We start from the raw sequence: 14625 nt of genomic DNA, 5'->3' as shown, positions 1-14625 counted from the left end.
GTCCTTCCCTGTCCCCCAAGACACTGTGTTTGCACTTGGGGACGTGCTTCTCACTGCCCACCTCTCTGCACCATCACGTTAAGGACTGGGGCCCGTGGTGTGGCCAGTGTCCTCTACCTCCTTCATTCTTCTTTGGAAATGTATTTGTCGAGGATGTGTAGCATCCCGTCGGGCAATGCACCATACTGTATCTATTATAAAAAAAAAGAAGATCGGTGCCCGTTAACTAATCACTCTGTGACCTAAAATTAAGAGAAGCAGGGGAAACTGTAGGAATAGGGACCCGTGGCCTTCTCTTGTGGCGTTGCAGGCATCACTGTTGCGGGAAGCCCTCATTTCTTCAGGAGCCTGGGCACTTTTTCTCCTTTGCTGCCTTGTTCAAGGGCCTGGAAGAGTGTCCAGCACCTAGTAGGGACTACTAGAGAACTACTTTGCTGACAGTCGTTCCTGATTAAGTTAAGGGATGTCAAGGTCTCCTTGACATGCTTGAGGCGGGTCCTAGGGCCCCAGGGCTCAGAGGGACAGGAGGAAGAGCAGAAAGGCAGTGCAGGAAGGCCCATTCCCGAAACAACACACTGACTTAATTTCAGCGGATTTTCAGAGGAGGTGAGGTTTAGGTGGGAGCTTGGTTTAAGGGACTAGACTCACTTAACATCCTGGGGACAAGTAGAGGGACCCAGGCAGGAGAACTGGCATGGGCAGAGTCTGACAGAATTGAGCCTGGGATCAAGAGTATAGCCCAAGCCAAGAGCTGTCAAGAGACTCTTCAAACTGGTACCTCCCCAGGGCCCAGCACCTGGTCCCAGCAGAGGGTGGGTCCTGGGGACTGTGGCACCTCCCTGCCTAAAGGCAGGTACCATCCTCAACTGCATGTGGGGAAACTGAGGCTGAGAAGGGATGGTGAGGTATGGCTCACGATGATGAGCTGGGCAGAGCTGAGTGCCTGGCTCGGCCACTTTCCTTCTCAGCCTTGGTTTCCTTGTCTGTCGGTGGCAAGAAAACCTACTTGGTAGGGCGGTGGGGAAAACAAGATGAGCTAGCACGTAGGAGTCCCTTAGCTGAAGATCGAGGGACCCATGCATGGAAACCACTGTTACACATTTTGTCCATTTCTATTCTTGACCCCAAGGAAAAGGGGAGAAAGGCTGCCCCGTTTCAAGGGAGAAAAACCCAGCGTACGTGAACAAGGACTGCGGGGGCAGGCGCACACCTGTAGGTAGAGTCCGCATCTCTCGTGGGGTGCTGGGACCCCTCCCTCGCCCCCTCATATGGAGGGAGTGCATTTATTGAAGTCAGGAGCTTAATCCAAAGGTCACTGATGGGGGCACAGTACTTCCCCTGGGCACCGAATGGTCTTTACAATAGAGGATGTCTGGCCATGGAGACAGGAGTGGGCCAGGTGAGTTTTGCTGATTGGGAGCTGCATGGGATCTGGAGAAGTGCGGCCTAGTAGGAATTTCAGTGAACCCTCTATATAATTGAAAATTTGTTAGTAACCACATTTTAAAAGAGTGAAAAACGAATGGGCAAAATAAATTTTAGTAATATATTTTCTTAAAAATATTGTCATTTTAACAAGGGACCCTAGTCGTATTTCAAGTGCTCAGTAGGACCCTGGGGTAGTGGCTGCCATATTGGACAGCAGGGGGAGCCTGGGGCACAGGTTGGGAGGGCTGGGGCTACTTGGGGGGACAGTGCATTGCCAGGGAAAGCAGCTGCCCTCCCCATGGAGGGAACGTACTTAGTGCAGGCAAATTTGGGAGAAATTAAAGGACCGTGAGAGCAGACTTTTGTCCTAGCCCAGCAGCGGGCTTATAGTTTATTTCTAGGAAGCCATTCCATTCTACAAAAGGATGCAGTGTCCCCACTTGCGGCATGAGGTTGTATTGTCTGTAAGAGCCATTTCTGCTCTGGTGCTCTCTGATTCCTGAGAGAAAGACATGGAAAGCCAACTTAGCCACTTGCTAGCACGAAGAGCATGCAGGTGGGTGTGGAGCGCAGGCATGGCTGGCAGAGAGAACCTCCAGCGCACATTTTAAAGCGTAGCCTTTCAGAGCTGTGTCTGGACAATTGGTACAGTAAGGCTCTCCAAGAGTGGACAGCGTCCAGACCCGCGTGAAATCGCCTTTTGTAAAGTGTGCCTGGAGATGGGGCAGGAGTGTTGCTGTTTTAAAACAGCGACATGTTTTCATTGTGTTGAAATTCTGGAGCTTCCTCTTGTTCCTGGTCATCTCAGAGGGCTGTGAATGGCAGCCATCAAAGACAGGAGGGGCCCTACAGGAAATATTAGCACAAAAAGGAACTTTTTCTGCTCTGTCATAAATGGGCACTGGGCCTGTCCAGGGAGGATGTGGGAAGAGGGAGGGACAGGGCAGCAGGTGTGTTTGGAGGGAAGGGCGGGACCCCGAGTATTTTTAGCAACTGAAGTCACAGGCACTGGTTTTCCTGCACTCAGATGAGGAGGGAATTGGGTTTTATCTCCCCACCACAGCCCTCTAGAAGGGGAAGGAAACTCTCCCTCCTTTTGGAGGGGGCCGGTACCAGAGATTGAACTCAGGGGCACTCGACCACTGAACCACATCCCCAGCCCTATTTTGTATTTTATTTGGGGACAAGGTCTCACTGAGTTGCTTAGCATCTTGCTTTTGCCGAGGCTGACTTTGAACTGGTGATCCTCCTGCGTCAGCTGCCCAAGCCTCTGGGATTACAGGCGTGTGTCACCACACCTGGCTCTCCCTCCTTTTTAAGAGGTATCCTTTTAAAGTCACATTGTCACCAAGTGTTTGGCTGTGTCCACCTGGGGACCCCACCTCCCATACCGGAAAGGGGTCTTAGTGTTCTAAGGGCCAGGCCTGGGCTGCTGTCTCCAAATGAAGAAATAGGCTCAGAGGGGCCACACTGCTATCAAAGGTCACCCAGGAGGCAGCAAGGAGGATGCCAGGCTCCGGGCAGCCCTCTGCCTTCCTGGGGTGTGCCTCCTGGGTTTTGTCTCCTCCCTGGTTCACAGATGACTCAACAGTCTGCCTTGAACTGTTTTTAAATGAGGATTTCTCTTTCATGTTTTCCTAAACTAGATTTTTTTATTACTTTTCCCCACATTGTTTGCTTTGAATTTTTAATTTAATTTTTTTTGAATAGGTCAACACTTTCATGGTTTAAAATTCAAAAGGTACAAAAGGGTACTTAAAGTGAAACATCTTTTTCTCACCGCTGTGAGTTTTCTTACAGGAGGCAACTGATGGTTTCTTCAGCCTGAAGACATTTGAAGCGAACACAAGAAAACATGCATGTATGTGTGTGCGGACATGTGTGCACGTATTCCTAATTTTTTTTATCCAAATGGAAGCAGGATGTTCACATTTTATTCCACTTTCTACTTAATGTGTCTTGTAGATACCTGTGATTTGCCCATTCTACCAGGACTATTTGACTGTCCCTATGCACGAATATTTTGGTGTTTCCAGTCTTTTGTTGGTGTAGTACTCAGAGATTTTTTAATGAAAGGAATCCTTGATTTTTCTGAATACAGGCAAATTTTTAGCACTCCAGGAATAAGTTCTCTGAGTTATTGTTCACTTCAAGGAATGAAATTGCTTAGGATTAAGATTAGAATAAAAAACTTTCAGATGATCTTCCCAGAAAAAAAAAATCATATATTCAACCTCGACTTATTAACCCAGTGTTTCTCGAGCCTCTACTATGTGGGGTGAAGGTGGGGTGCAGAAAAGAGAAAGGCTTGCAGGGTAGTGCTCACACTTTGCCGGGGGGTGGTCTCAGATGGCCACTCTGATAGGAGCAAAGAACAGACACTTCTTTCTGGGGAAGGGAATTTCAGTGAAGGAAAATGGAAGCCCCCAGGGGCAGTGCTGGGCCCCTTGAAATACAGCTGGGGTGCAGGGTGCCAGGGAGGGACCATGGTCTGGTCAGCTGTTTGTGAGCAGCAGGATTGTCTGACCACAGCTTGTGTCCTTGTTCCCCCTCAGCTGCTTCTCAAGGTCGCTGCCTTTCTGTAGGGTCCTCTGTGGCCCCGGCTCAGCCAGGAGGACTCTGTTTATCCTTGGTGTGTGTCTACTGACCTTGAGGGGCTTTGAAACCCTCTTTATCCCAGGGAATCAGGTCTGGCTTCAGAGTTCAGAGCAAAGCCAACCCTCAGGCCAATCCCTTTGCAGCAAATGGACAGCGATGGGGGAGCAACCCAGTGACAGTGGGGACTGTGGTCGGTCGTCACGGAGAGAGGAACCTGGCTGGGTCTAAGGAGGCACGTCTTCCCGCCTGGTCTGGAGGGTCCAGGTCCTGTCCCTGCATGAATGCAGCTCCTCGTTCTCCTCCTGTGTTGAGAGAGAGCTGCCTCCCATGAGCCCTGGTCTCAGTCCTGGCAGCCTTCCCTCTTTCTGAAGCAGCCCCCAGCCCTCAGTGGGCTCCGCAGCCAGGGCTGCAGTTACTGAAGGGTTTCTGACTGGCTCTGGATGCTCTCTGGTCACTAAGAATCTTTGCTTTGTGTGTGTGTGTGCAGGTAGGGAAGCAGTGATCTCACAGGGCACGAGGCACATTTGGGCTCCTCTGGGGTCTTCTATCATGGCCTGTTTTTCACAGGGTCAGGAGAAGCCCAAGACATGGTCTTGCCTTCAAGGAACCAAAAATCTGGAAGATGATGGTACACACAGGGCATCGTGCAAACCTTGTGCTGGAGGGCCGGATGGCGTCGTGGGGCTTGGAAGGCTGGAAGGCTTTAAGGAAAGAGCAGTTGCATGCTCTCCAGTCTGTGTGCTGGAGTGGGCAGATGTGACTTGAGATGACCCTCCGGAAGGGAGCGGGTAGGAGGATGAGAACATGCTATGAGCAACTGGGCCCAGCAGGCACTTCCTGGGTGTGGCACATCCATTAATCGTCATAGCAACTTGCAGTTCCCCATTATTATTATTCCCATTTAGCGGATGAAGAGCTGAGGCTTGGAATGTTTTAAGTTAATTTGCTTAAGGTGATACGCCTGCCAGGAAATGACAGAGCTCTGATTCCAGAGCCCAAATTCTCTCCATTGCACTGAAGTTGACACCAAGGTTTCTAGAGAGGGCCCAGGGTGGAAGGACTGGCCTGGGCAAAAGGAGTGGTTGTGGGACCATCATGACATGGGCCAAGCTTATTGAGGAAGCGTCCCCTCAGCAGTAATGTAGGAAGGAGGAGGAAGGTCAGACGGGGGAAGTAATTGCAGCAGCTCTGACCTCTCAGGTCCCCTGTCCAACTTCTTTGCCTCCATTAGTTTGGTGGTGTAGTTTCCATTTCCAATTCTTCAATGGTGAGAAATTCGGGAAGAGATAATCCACTTGATACCAAGTAGTAAATGCATGTATTTTAGCTTAGCACCAAACAAGTATGATTTTTATTCATTGGCCAATATCTCTTTCATATGGTGTTTTAGGAAATTGCTTTCGGAGCCACTTAAATACCGTTGTAAAAATGCAACTACCAGTACAAAGAAATACAAGGTCAGGGCTAGGGGTAGAGCACTTGCCTTGTGTGTGTGAGACCCTGGTATAATCCCCAGAAACAAAAGCAAACAAACAAACCCCACACCATGTCACTAAATTCAGGGTTAAAACCTCCCAGAGGTGTGCATTTATGCAAATTTTATAATTCTGCAGATGGATAGTTCTGTTTTGCACTTCTGTGAGGGCCCTGGGACTTGCTGACCACCATCATTGTGCCCCATGGTGGAAGATAAAATTTCGCTTTCATTAGTTCTGCTCTGTGTGGTATAGGTGGTGAATGGACAGGTCAGAGGAAATGATTTGAGGGCTAGTAAATCCTGTGTCATGATCAGGCTGTGAGATGTGGTGAAGAAATCCAAGGACCCAACTCCAAGGTCCCAGTTTGCATAAGCTTCCTCCACTGGATTTATATCCATCTTTGTAATCTCAAGGTTTCTCTGTCCTCATTCTAACTTCCAAATAAATACATACTATTTAAACAGAAAAGTCTGCCTGTTAATTTTCTGACCGTCTCTGGCACTTGAGAATCTGTGCCTTAATGAAAGAATAGTAGGTGGCAGATCAGAATCTCACCTGATGAAGTGAAGCTCAGCTCAGGCTCCTTAGCTGAGTCCTGCAGCATATTTATGGAGGGCAAGGAAAATGCTCCCTACTTGTGGTTTGGCTCTGATGGAAGATGTGCTTGTGCCCATTTTGCAAATCATCTTCTAATTCAGATTTCAGCAAGTTTCCACCACCATAGAAATCTTGCTCACAAGCTGGACAGTACAGATTACAAGGCAGAGGGCAAAATCTCAGTTCCTCTCCTTGCCAGTCACTGGCCTTTGTCTACCCAGAGTCCTGGGATGTCTTCCTCAACTGCTTTGCCAGGGGCGTAGAGGTGCAGAGAGAGGTTGTAATAGTGAATTATTTGGTAAAACAACATTTCTGCTAACACGATAGAAAAAGAAATCCTGCTGTGTTCTCCCTCCGTGGTTTTGCTAGGAATTCCTCATTCCTTGAGGTTCGGATGCACCAGATTCAGCCACCTTGCAGAGTCACCTATTTGCGGAAGTCATTAAAAGCCATTGTTTAACTAAAGGCTTTTCATTTCCTTCCCTACCATTTTCCAAGTCCCTGCGTCTGCGCAGATCTGACTCAGCAACATTCTATTTTGGGCATTGGTTACCTCGTCTCAGATTCTGGGTTATAGCTCCCTAATTTTCAGTTCTTTGCTGAGAAATGGCAATTACCTGGATTTGGACTCCAGGTCTGTAGTAGTCTCACCCCAAAAGGACACATCATTGTACTGGGACTCTGCCCCCTGCCACCAGGTAGTATCTGGGGACTGAATTCTCCTTCATGCTACCTCATGGACAAGCTAACATTTTTACCAGTATGAAGTGTTAAATTTCCTGGAAAAGTATTCATTGGCCAGCTTGTTAAAGTCTTTGAGTAGAAAACACACACACAGACACACACACACACACACACACACACACACACACACACAAGCACACAGTCCCCAGCCCCTCCCGTGCATACACATCCTCTAGCTAAATGGGATCATGAATGGAAAGCACCCAGCACAGTGACTGTCATGGAGCCCAGAACTCAATAAATATTATTGACAACTACTAATATTATAATTATCATGCTCAGGAGGAAAATGTAGCCCTAGAACCCTTTGTTGTCACGCTTGGGAATCAGAAAGCTCCCTTACTTAGCTTAGTGACCCTTTCGTTGATTTTTATACTCCATCCTTCATACACACACAGCACATTAAGAGTCTGTGCGTTCTTGGGATGTGTGCAAAATTCCAATTCCTGTCAGGAGAATTTATGCGTGGTTTTAGAGGGGATAATCGACCAGTTAGTATGTGCGCACTGATTTTATACACATACGCGTCGCCGTTTACAGCACACATTATAACATCTTCAGTCTCTGCCAAGAATGTGTATTTCTTAGCCCCATGCATTTGCATATTATGGGTTCATAATTCCAAATAGCTGTAAAGATCTCCACAGAAAAATGTAGTCACTGTACTCTGATGTTCTAAATCTCAATATAGTAGTAGAACCTGGCTAATTTCTGCCCTTGCTAATGTGCCAGACCCATAATTTACACACACACACACACACACACACACACACACACACACACACTCTGATTTTACCCTATTTCTAAGCAAAGATTGAATAGCTGGGAACTGAGCTGGATTGCCTATCTCCAGACTTCATTACCTTTCCAAAATATATCATATGCATGGCAAAATGTAGCATGGTCTTATTACAGATGATTAAAAAGGAAAGATTCATCAAAATAAATGAACCTGCCGTATCTGCATCTGATCTTCCTGGTTGGCGTTCCTGGCCTCCCACCCTCACCCCCACCTCCAGCTTGAGTCATCTGCCGGTCTCTGGCTTCACTGAGTTCCGTGACGAGGCAGAGAGCTCTTCAGAAATTGCTCTTTCAAGCTAAAATCACCAGAAAATCCAACTACCCACACCCCACTCTCTAATCAATCATTAGAGCATTTGCCATTGGCAGCACTTGATTTGACCAAACAAAATAGAGCAGCAGGAAGAGAAGAAACTTCTGAGACATTTTTTAAGGTCTTGCAGGTACAAGGCACCTGAATTTTAAAAACGATCACGTGGAGGTTTTCTTTTTGAAGTTCAGGGAAAAAAGGATGCCAAGTTGAAGTCTATTCTAGCCTATTTCAGTGTAGCAAGAATAAAATAGCTGGCCTATAGAAGTTTTCAAGTGCAATGGAAATGCTGCAGAAATCCACTGTGGCGTTGCCAACCTGGGGACTGCTGGGACTGGAGACTGGCCAGGGCTGGGGAGGGACACCAGTGGCGACTTTTTTGTGTGTGTGGTCTGCTTTGCTCAATGATGCTCAATCAGAAAGCGTGTCTGTTGAAGAGCACCCTGCAGATTGGCAGCTCTGCATCTTGCCTGGTATCTGGGAGAGTCCTGGTTTCTGGACTGGGAAGAACACCATTTCCCAGCTGGTCAAGTGGTGGCTCTTCCTGGCTCACGTGCCTAAGGTTACTGACATCGGGTTTGGGTTCGTTATAATTGTCCTGATGCCCCTTAGATTCTGCTCTTTGTGTTTTTTTTTTTTTTTTTTGCGGTGCTGGGGATTTGAACCCAGGGCCTTGTGCTTGTGAGTCAGGCACTTTACCAACTGAGCTATCTCCCCAACCCGAGGTTTATTTTTAATTAGGGGCATTTGCATTAGTTGTGTGTGTGTGTGAGTGATCATTTTGAAGGTGTTCTGACTAAACTTACTTTCAGTTTTCATTCAGAGCTTCATTAGAGAAGAATCAAATGACATCTTTATATTCACAAAATTCTTTAAAATAATTTAATAGCTTTATCAAAGTATGATTTACATGCCATAGACTTTGCTTTGTTTTAGGTGTAGAATTTAACATTAACTTTTATATATACTTCGTCAGGGAGAGAGAGTATCAGTGAGCAGGAACTATAGAATGGAGAAGAAGGGAAAGGAATCCTTCTGTTCCAAACCTGTGTGGGTGCACACCCCAGTTCACCTTCCCTGCAGAAGGAGGCCAAGGCGCCTGCAGCACGGTGGGAGAGGGGCAGCCATACTCTGAGCTGGGCCGCTTCTGGTCTTGTCCCCTCCCACCCTAGCAGGGAGTAAGGGGCTCTCCAGTGCTCAGACAATAACAATTGTCATTAACAATTTGGAAATGCCAAGGCATTGTCACGTCAGAAGCATACTCATTGGCATGTGTGAACCCAACTCTTTCTGGTTCTCATAGATTTTGCTGAAGTGATTTCTTTCACGTCCCAGGCCAGTTTCCCCTGTATCCACAGAACCAAGTATTATCCCTGGAGCTGATGTGAGTGACCAGGAGCACACTCACTGCTCAGCAGGTGAGTGGAGACCTGTCCTTGGTCCCCCGACTTTCCAGACTGGTGGAATGGCCTTCTCTTTGCATTGCCCTGCTGGGATGACCTGGTGCAGGCATGAAAGGAAGAGAGCAGAAAGGCAGCCTGGAGGTCACCAAGACCCATTCATCTCCTGCACAGGTTTCTGGTGTGCCAGCGTCCTGGTTCAGCTCCAGAGCGATCTTTGCTCCTTAAAGCCCTCTCAGTGAGGACGCTGGGCTATTGTGGACTGGTTTTAACCATTTTTCTCATTTTGCAGCCCTGAAAGAAGTAGAGTTCAAGTGGAAGACCTCCTAACTTAGGCCTTCATTCCCAAAGTAGCAATCCTTTGATTATACCTGGTAACTCCAAGCAAGGAATTAGGCCACGCAGAGAAATTCAGCCATAGCGTGCACCTGGACTACTGTTCAGAAACCACTGTTTTAAATCCTGTTTTGCATTCTATGGGGGTGTGCCTGTGTGTCGTTTTGAAAAAAGTTCTGTAAAAGACCATATTTTAGGGAAAAAAAGGGCATTTCATTTTTAAGAATTCAAAAATTTTTTAAAAAGTTAGTAAAGAAACCCATTGTATGTAGATGCAAGTATTTATTAGACATTGACGTGTGGTGGGAAGGGAAGATCTCATGCTTTGAAAGGGGGACAGGCTTGCCCTCTGGTTCCAAGGACCGTCACAGGGAATTCATCCCGCTGGGATGCCTGCTTAGACGTCCTTTCCTTTCAGCCTCTGCCAGCTGGTGTGGAGCAGAAAGCCAACTAATGGGGCAGAAAGCCAAGCTCTCCCTTGAGCTGAGAGCCACAGCGGGGAGAAAGAGGTAGCCGCAGACCCAGAGCAGAGGAACACCAAGGCCTTACGGCCAGGCCGTTGGCAGGCTATGAGGGTTTGGCGCCGAAAGGAGATGGCTACACACTCGGCACCCTGCTGGCGCCTCTCCAGGTGGGGGAGCCAGGCAGCTGGAGAGTTTTACAGCAGTGGCTTTCCCAGCAGGGCCCACCCTAGACCAGCAACCTCAGGGTCTCCTGGGACTTAGGAGAGATGCTCGTGATGGGCCCCACCCTGCCCAAACCACCTGGATCAGAAACTCTCAGGGTGCGCCTGGAGAACTGTAGTAGAACATGACTTCTTGGAGGGTCCCATGAACCCTCTGGTTTGAGAATCTCTGCTGTAGAAAGGAGCTTACGTGAAGCAGTGCCTGATACAGGCGGAGGAGCAAGTACTGCTTCGGTATTACTACTGTGAACATGTTAATTCATTAAGTCAGGCCTGGGCCATTTAATAGTTCTGTCATTTGATACAAAATGTGTTTGACTGACTTGCATAGCAAAAATCCAAGGAACTACACTTAGAGGACAAAGGAGGTTCTGAGAGTCAGATCTCCTGGGCTTCATGTACTGACTGCGCCACTGACCAGCCAGAGTTCCTTCAGATTCCCAGGCCCCATTTTTCTTGTTAGGGTAGTAGTTCCCACTGCATGGGGTTCTTGAGAGGAACGGAGACTGGGAGACACCATGTGGGCAGCATCCAGCTCGGAGCTGCTGCCCCAGGGCAGTACTGAGAGGGTGTCCCTTCACTGGCTGGCTCTGTTCTGGGGATGCTGCTCTCACCTGGTGGTGGCCACCCAGAGGCCATAGCTTTGCTTCTCTGGAACTAAGCAAAAAGGGATCTGAGGCTCCTGTCCACTCACTTTATTTAATGGGTGAGGAAAGGGAAACTAGGGTTTTCAATATTAGCAGAGAGAGGGTTGGAGCTCCTGTGTCTGCTGTGGCTCAGCAGCTTTCTTGTACAGGCTTTGTGCCATCATGTGTTTTGGCCCTGCAGCACATGAAGGCCCACGTGAGAGGCCCTAGCAAGGGTCGGAGATAGGGTTCATGGTCAAGTGCAAAGGCCTGGGGCTGGGAGAGGATGCCAGAGCCGAGGTGGCTCTTCCTCGCTTGCTGCTGTCAGCTGCCTCTAGTGCCTGGGTTTCCCCACCGTCAGGCACGGGCTCTGGAGGGAGGAAGAAGCTGCCTCTTTTGGAGGCGGGACGGGGAGGGTCTGCTGTGATGGTAGAGTACAGCATCCCTACAACCAGTGGGGACGTGGGGTGCAGAGAGGGCAGGCCTGGCAGGTGGGGACTTTTATGCCACCGGACGCATTGAAAGCATCCACGTGGGTGAGTCCTGTGTTATGGTCACAATTCTTAAACAATCCCCCAAATTGGGCTTTTAAGTGTTGTTATTGCCTCTTGGGACCAACTGGGCATGAGAGTAGGGCTTTTCCTGTACACTTTATTTACCCTCTTCAATACTGTTTGAATTTATGACTATGTCTTGCTTTTGTTATGTGTGTTTAAAAAGCTGATTTGAAAAATGAAGATCTTTTCTTGACCAAGGAAATCAATTCTGTGGCGACATGTGGAATATTCTGCAAAGATGATCAATGTCAATGACTAAGCAAAAAGGACACATTTTAAAAATGAATCCATTTTTATAAACACATACCTATGTATGAAAACACAATGTATATTACAGTAATATTGGAATTAAATATTTTTGTTTAACCCATCTGGACATGCTTTTCTCCTAATGTGAACATATATTACATTTGTAGTTAGACAAAAATAATTATTGATTTTAAGTAAAAGAGAAAAGAGCTTGGACGACTCATCAGACTCCTTCATCCAGGGTTCCCAGTTCAGCCCTCTCCCCTCAAATGGGTGCATAGCTTCATTTAACATCAGCAATATGTTTTCTGTGGGAAATCCTCTGATTTCAGCTCAATGAGTATAGGGCATCTCCCGAGGTGGAGATGGGACTCTAGAGAAATTGCAGATAGATACAGTGTTCGTTCGTTCATTCATTCATCCATTCAGAAATATGTAGCAAGTGCCTCTGTGCCAGGCACAGTTCCACAGAGAATTACAGAGCACGGTTGATCACTTTTGCTCTGAGTTGTCTCCTTTTCCGTATCGGTTCAATTCTTCATCTCTTAACCAGGGGAGAGCCTCACCAAACAGGAAGATGGGCTCAGCTGGACTCTTTAGTCACAGGGAGGCAGGGGTTGGGGCCTCAGGTGGCCTGGATGGAAGGTGAGGTGGCACCGACCCAAGGGAGCACCCCACGGAAATTGTGCCTGTCACAGCTGTTGACTGATGTTTTCCTGCACCAGGCACTGGGATAATTGCTTATACCTATTTTAATCTCTGCAGAAACCCTTTAAAGGCAAGGAAACTGAGTGTCATGAAAATGAAGGGCTCAGCTCTGGGTCACACATCTGGGAGGGAGCAGAGGCAGGAATTAAATCCACCTCTTTCTGTTTCCGAGGCCACCGTTTCCACCTGCTCTTCCACAACCCTGTTTCTGGGCCAGTGCAGGTATTCAAGTATTCACTGGGTCCACAGACAGGCCCAGCTGACACACAGAAGATGCATACACAAGCACAGAACCACATACACATGCATACAGACTTGCACATACACACAGACAACACAGATACATACAGACACACAGACAACACAGAGATGCACATAGACACGTGGACAACATAAAACACACACAGACATACACACAACATAGACACACACATACACATACAGAAAGAATTAAAGCATTCTAAACATCACTCTATGAATAAATGACAAAATGCGGTTTGGGAAACTGCAAAGTTACCCTGCTACTCTCATCCCAAAGCCTCCTCATCACTCAGACAGCAGGATAATTATTTCAGAGTCTGATGACCCTGTTGGACTGAAGTAGTGATATACTCCAAATAAGGACTCTGTGTGTGTGTGTGTACATGTGTATGGGGGGGAGGTCAAATTAATCCTGTGAACAAGAGGAGAGAGTGCAGCTTTTGAGCTCTGTAAGAGAACATGGCCTGTAAGTACCCATGTGCTCTTCCGAAGAATCCTTTTATCCCTACTGGTTCCAGGTCATTTAGGCCCCAGTTGCTTCTGTGTGAGATGGACTGTGTTTCACAAATCTCTTTTCCAGTCCCAACTTCCATGGTACTAGTGTTTATGCAAAATCAGATCTTTTAAAATCAGTTTGCTTTTAAAATAAGAAGTCAACTTCTCTCTTGGATTCCCCAGTATAAAAGAAAAAGGCAGAAACAGTTTTTAAGCAATTCATGACTCAGAGACAGTTTCTTCCATCCTTTCAACGTGCCCAGCACATTGCTGGGTGCTGTGGGAAAGTCCATGTGAAAATGTCAGGCTCAATTCTTGACCCCAAAAAGCATATTCCCCACTGGGGAGATGATTTCAGTATTCACTGAAACAATAATGATAAAAACACAAAACAAGGCAGCATTGGGATTAAGTGGCAAATCATTTGGTCCTGAAGATACTTAGGAGGGGGACAGCAGAGAGGGTGGGGTAGACAGGGTGGCAACTGAGGTATTTTGACAGATGGCTGGGATTTCAATTGGAAGGAGAGAATCGGCTCTGTCAATCAAGCCTGCAGAGCCAATCAGAGCAGGGTGCAGGGTGGCAACCATGCTTTTGGCCAAACCTTGTTATTTATTATACTCTGTTCTCAACTGGTTGCCACTTCTGACCAAGTGAACCTGTGTGTGTGTGTGTGTGCGCGCAGGTCACATGGACCCGCCTTCTCTCCATGCCCCTCTTTCTGTGGCCCATCACAGCTCTGGTTTCTTGAGGGAAGACAGAGGCAGAGGTGTGCAGGTAAGCTCGTGTTGGGCAGCTTCCTGAAGCTGAGGGAAGAGATGTGCTGGAGAGGGCAGCTGGCCTGAGTGATGCTAAAACGAGACAGAGAGTTAACTTTCAGATGACCGAGTTTTCCGGTCGTCTCCATTTCAACTGCCTGCTAGAAATAAAGCCCCATTCATTCTGAGCATCTATTAAGATGGAGCCCGGCGGCTGGGGAGTGCGGAGGACTGGTCCCTGGCCTCTTCTCCACTTCACCCACGGGTCTTCCTGGAATTCTGTTTGGCACACTCATCTTGCCACCAAAACCCCTCCAGGGTGCTTAGCCTTCCGACCTCCATGTCAACCCTCCAACCACCTCTGCAGTCTCCCTGTCTCTGCATCTGTGCACCCCGACCCCAGCTACGGTGCTGATCCTGAACACGACATTTCATGCTCCTGTGACATTTCATGCTCCTGTGTGCTCATTATAGCCCCTCAATCTGGAATGTTCTTTATTCCACTTCTATTAAAATCCAACTCATTTGTTAAAGTTCACCCTACCTGCCTCCTACTCTGAGAAGTCTTTCTGGATCATCCCAGGGGAACTAATG

The 14625-nt window shown here is 47.7% G+C and overlaps 1 protein-coding gene across 3 annotated transcripts in view; it reads left to right on the top strand.

The window, feature by feature from the left end:
* The window catches only part of ZBTB7C (zinc finger and BTB domain containing 7C), a 327812-nt gene that overhangs the window by 5800 nt on the left and 307387 nt on the right, over nt 1-14625 (top strand). The gene's annotated exons all lie outside the window — the stretch shown is intronic.

The sequence above is a fragment of the Sciurus vulgaris genome (genome assembly GCF_902686455.1).
Source record: "Sciurus vulgaris genome assembly, chromosome: 13".
In the NCBI taxonomy this organism is placed as follows: Eukaryota; Metazoa; Chordata; class Mammalia; order Rodentia; family Sciuridae; genus Sciurus; species Sciurus vulgaris.
The sequence above is the reverse complement of the archived record's forward strand: the minus strand, read 5'-3'. Positions and strand labels throughout refer to the sequence as shown.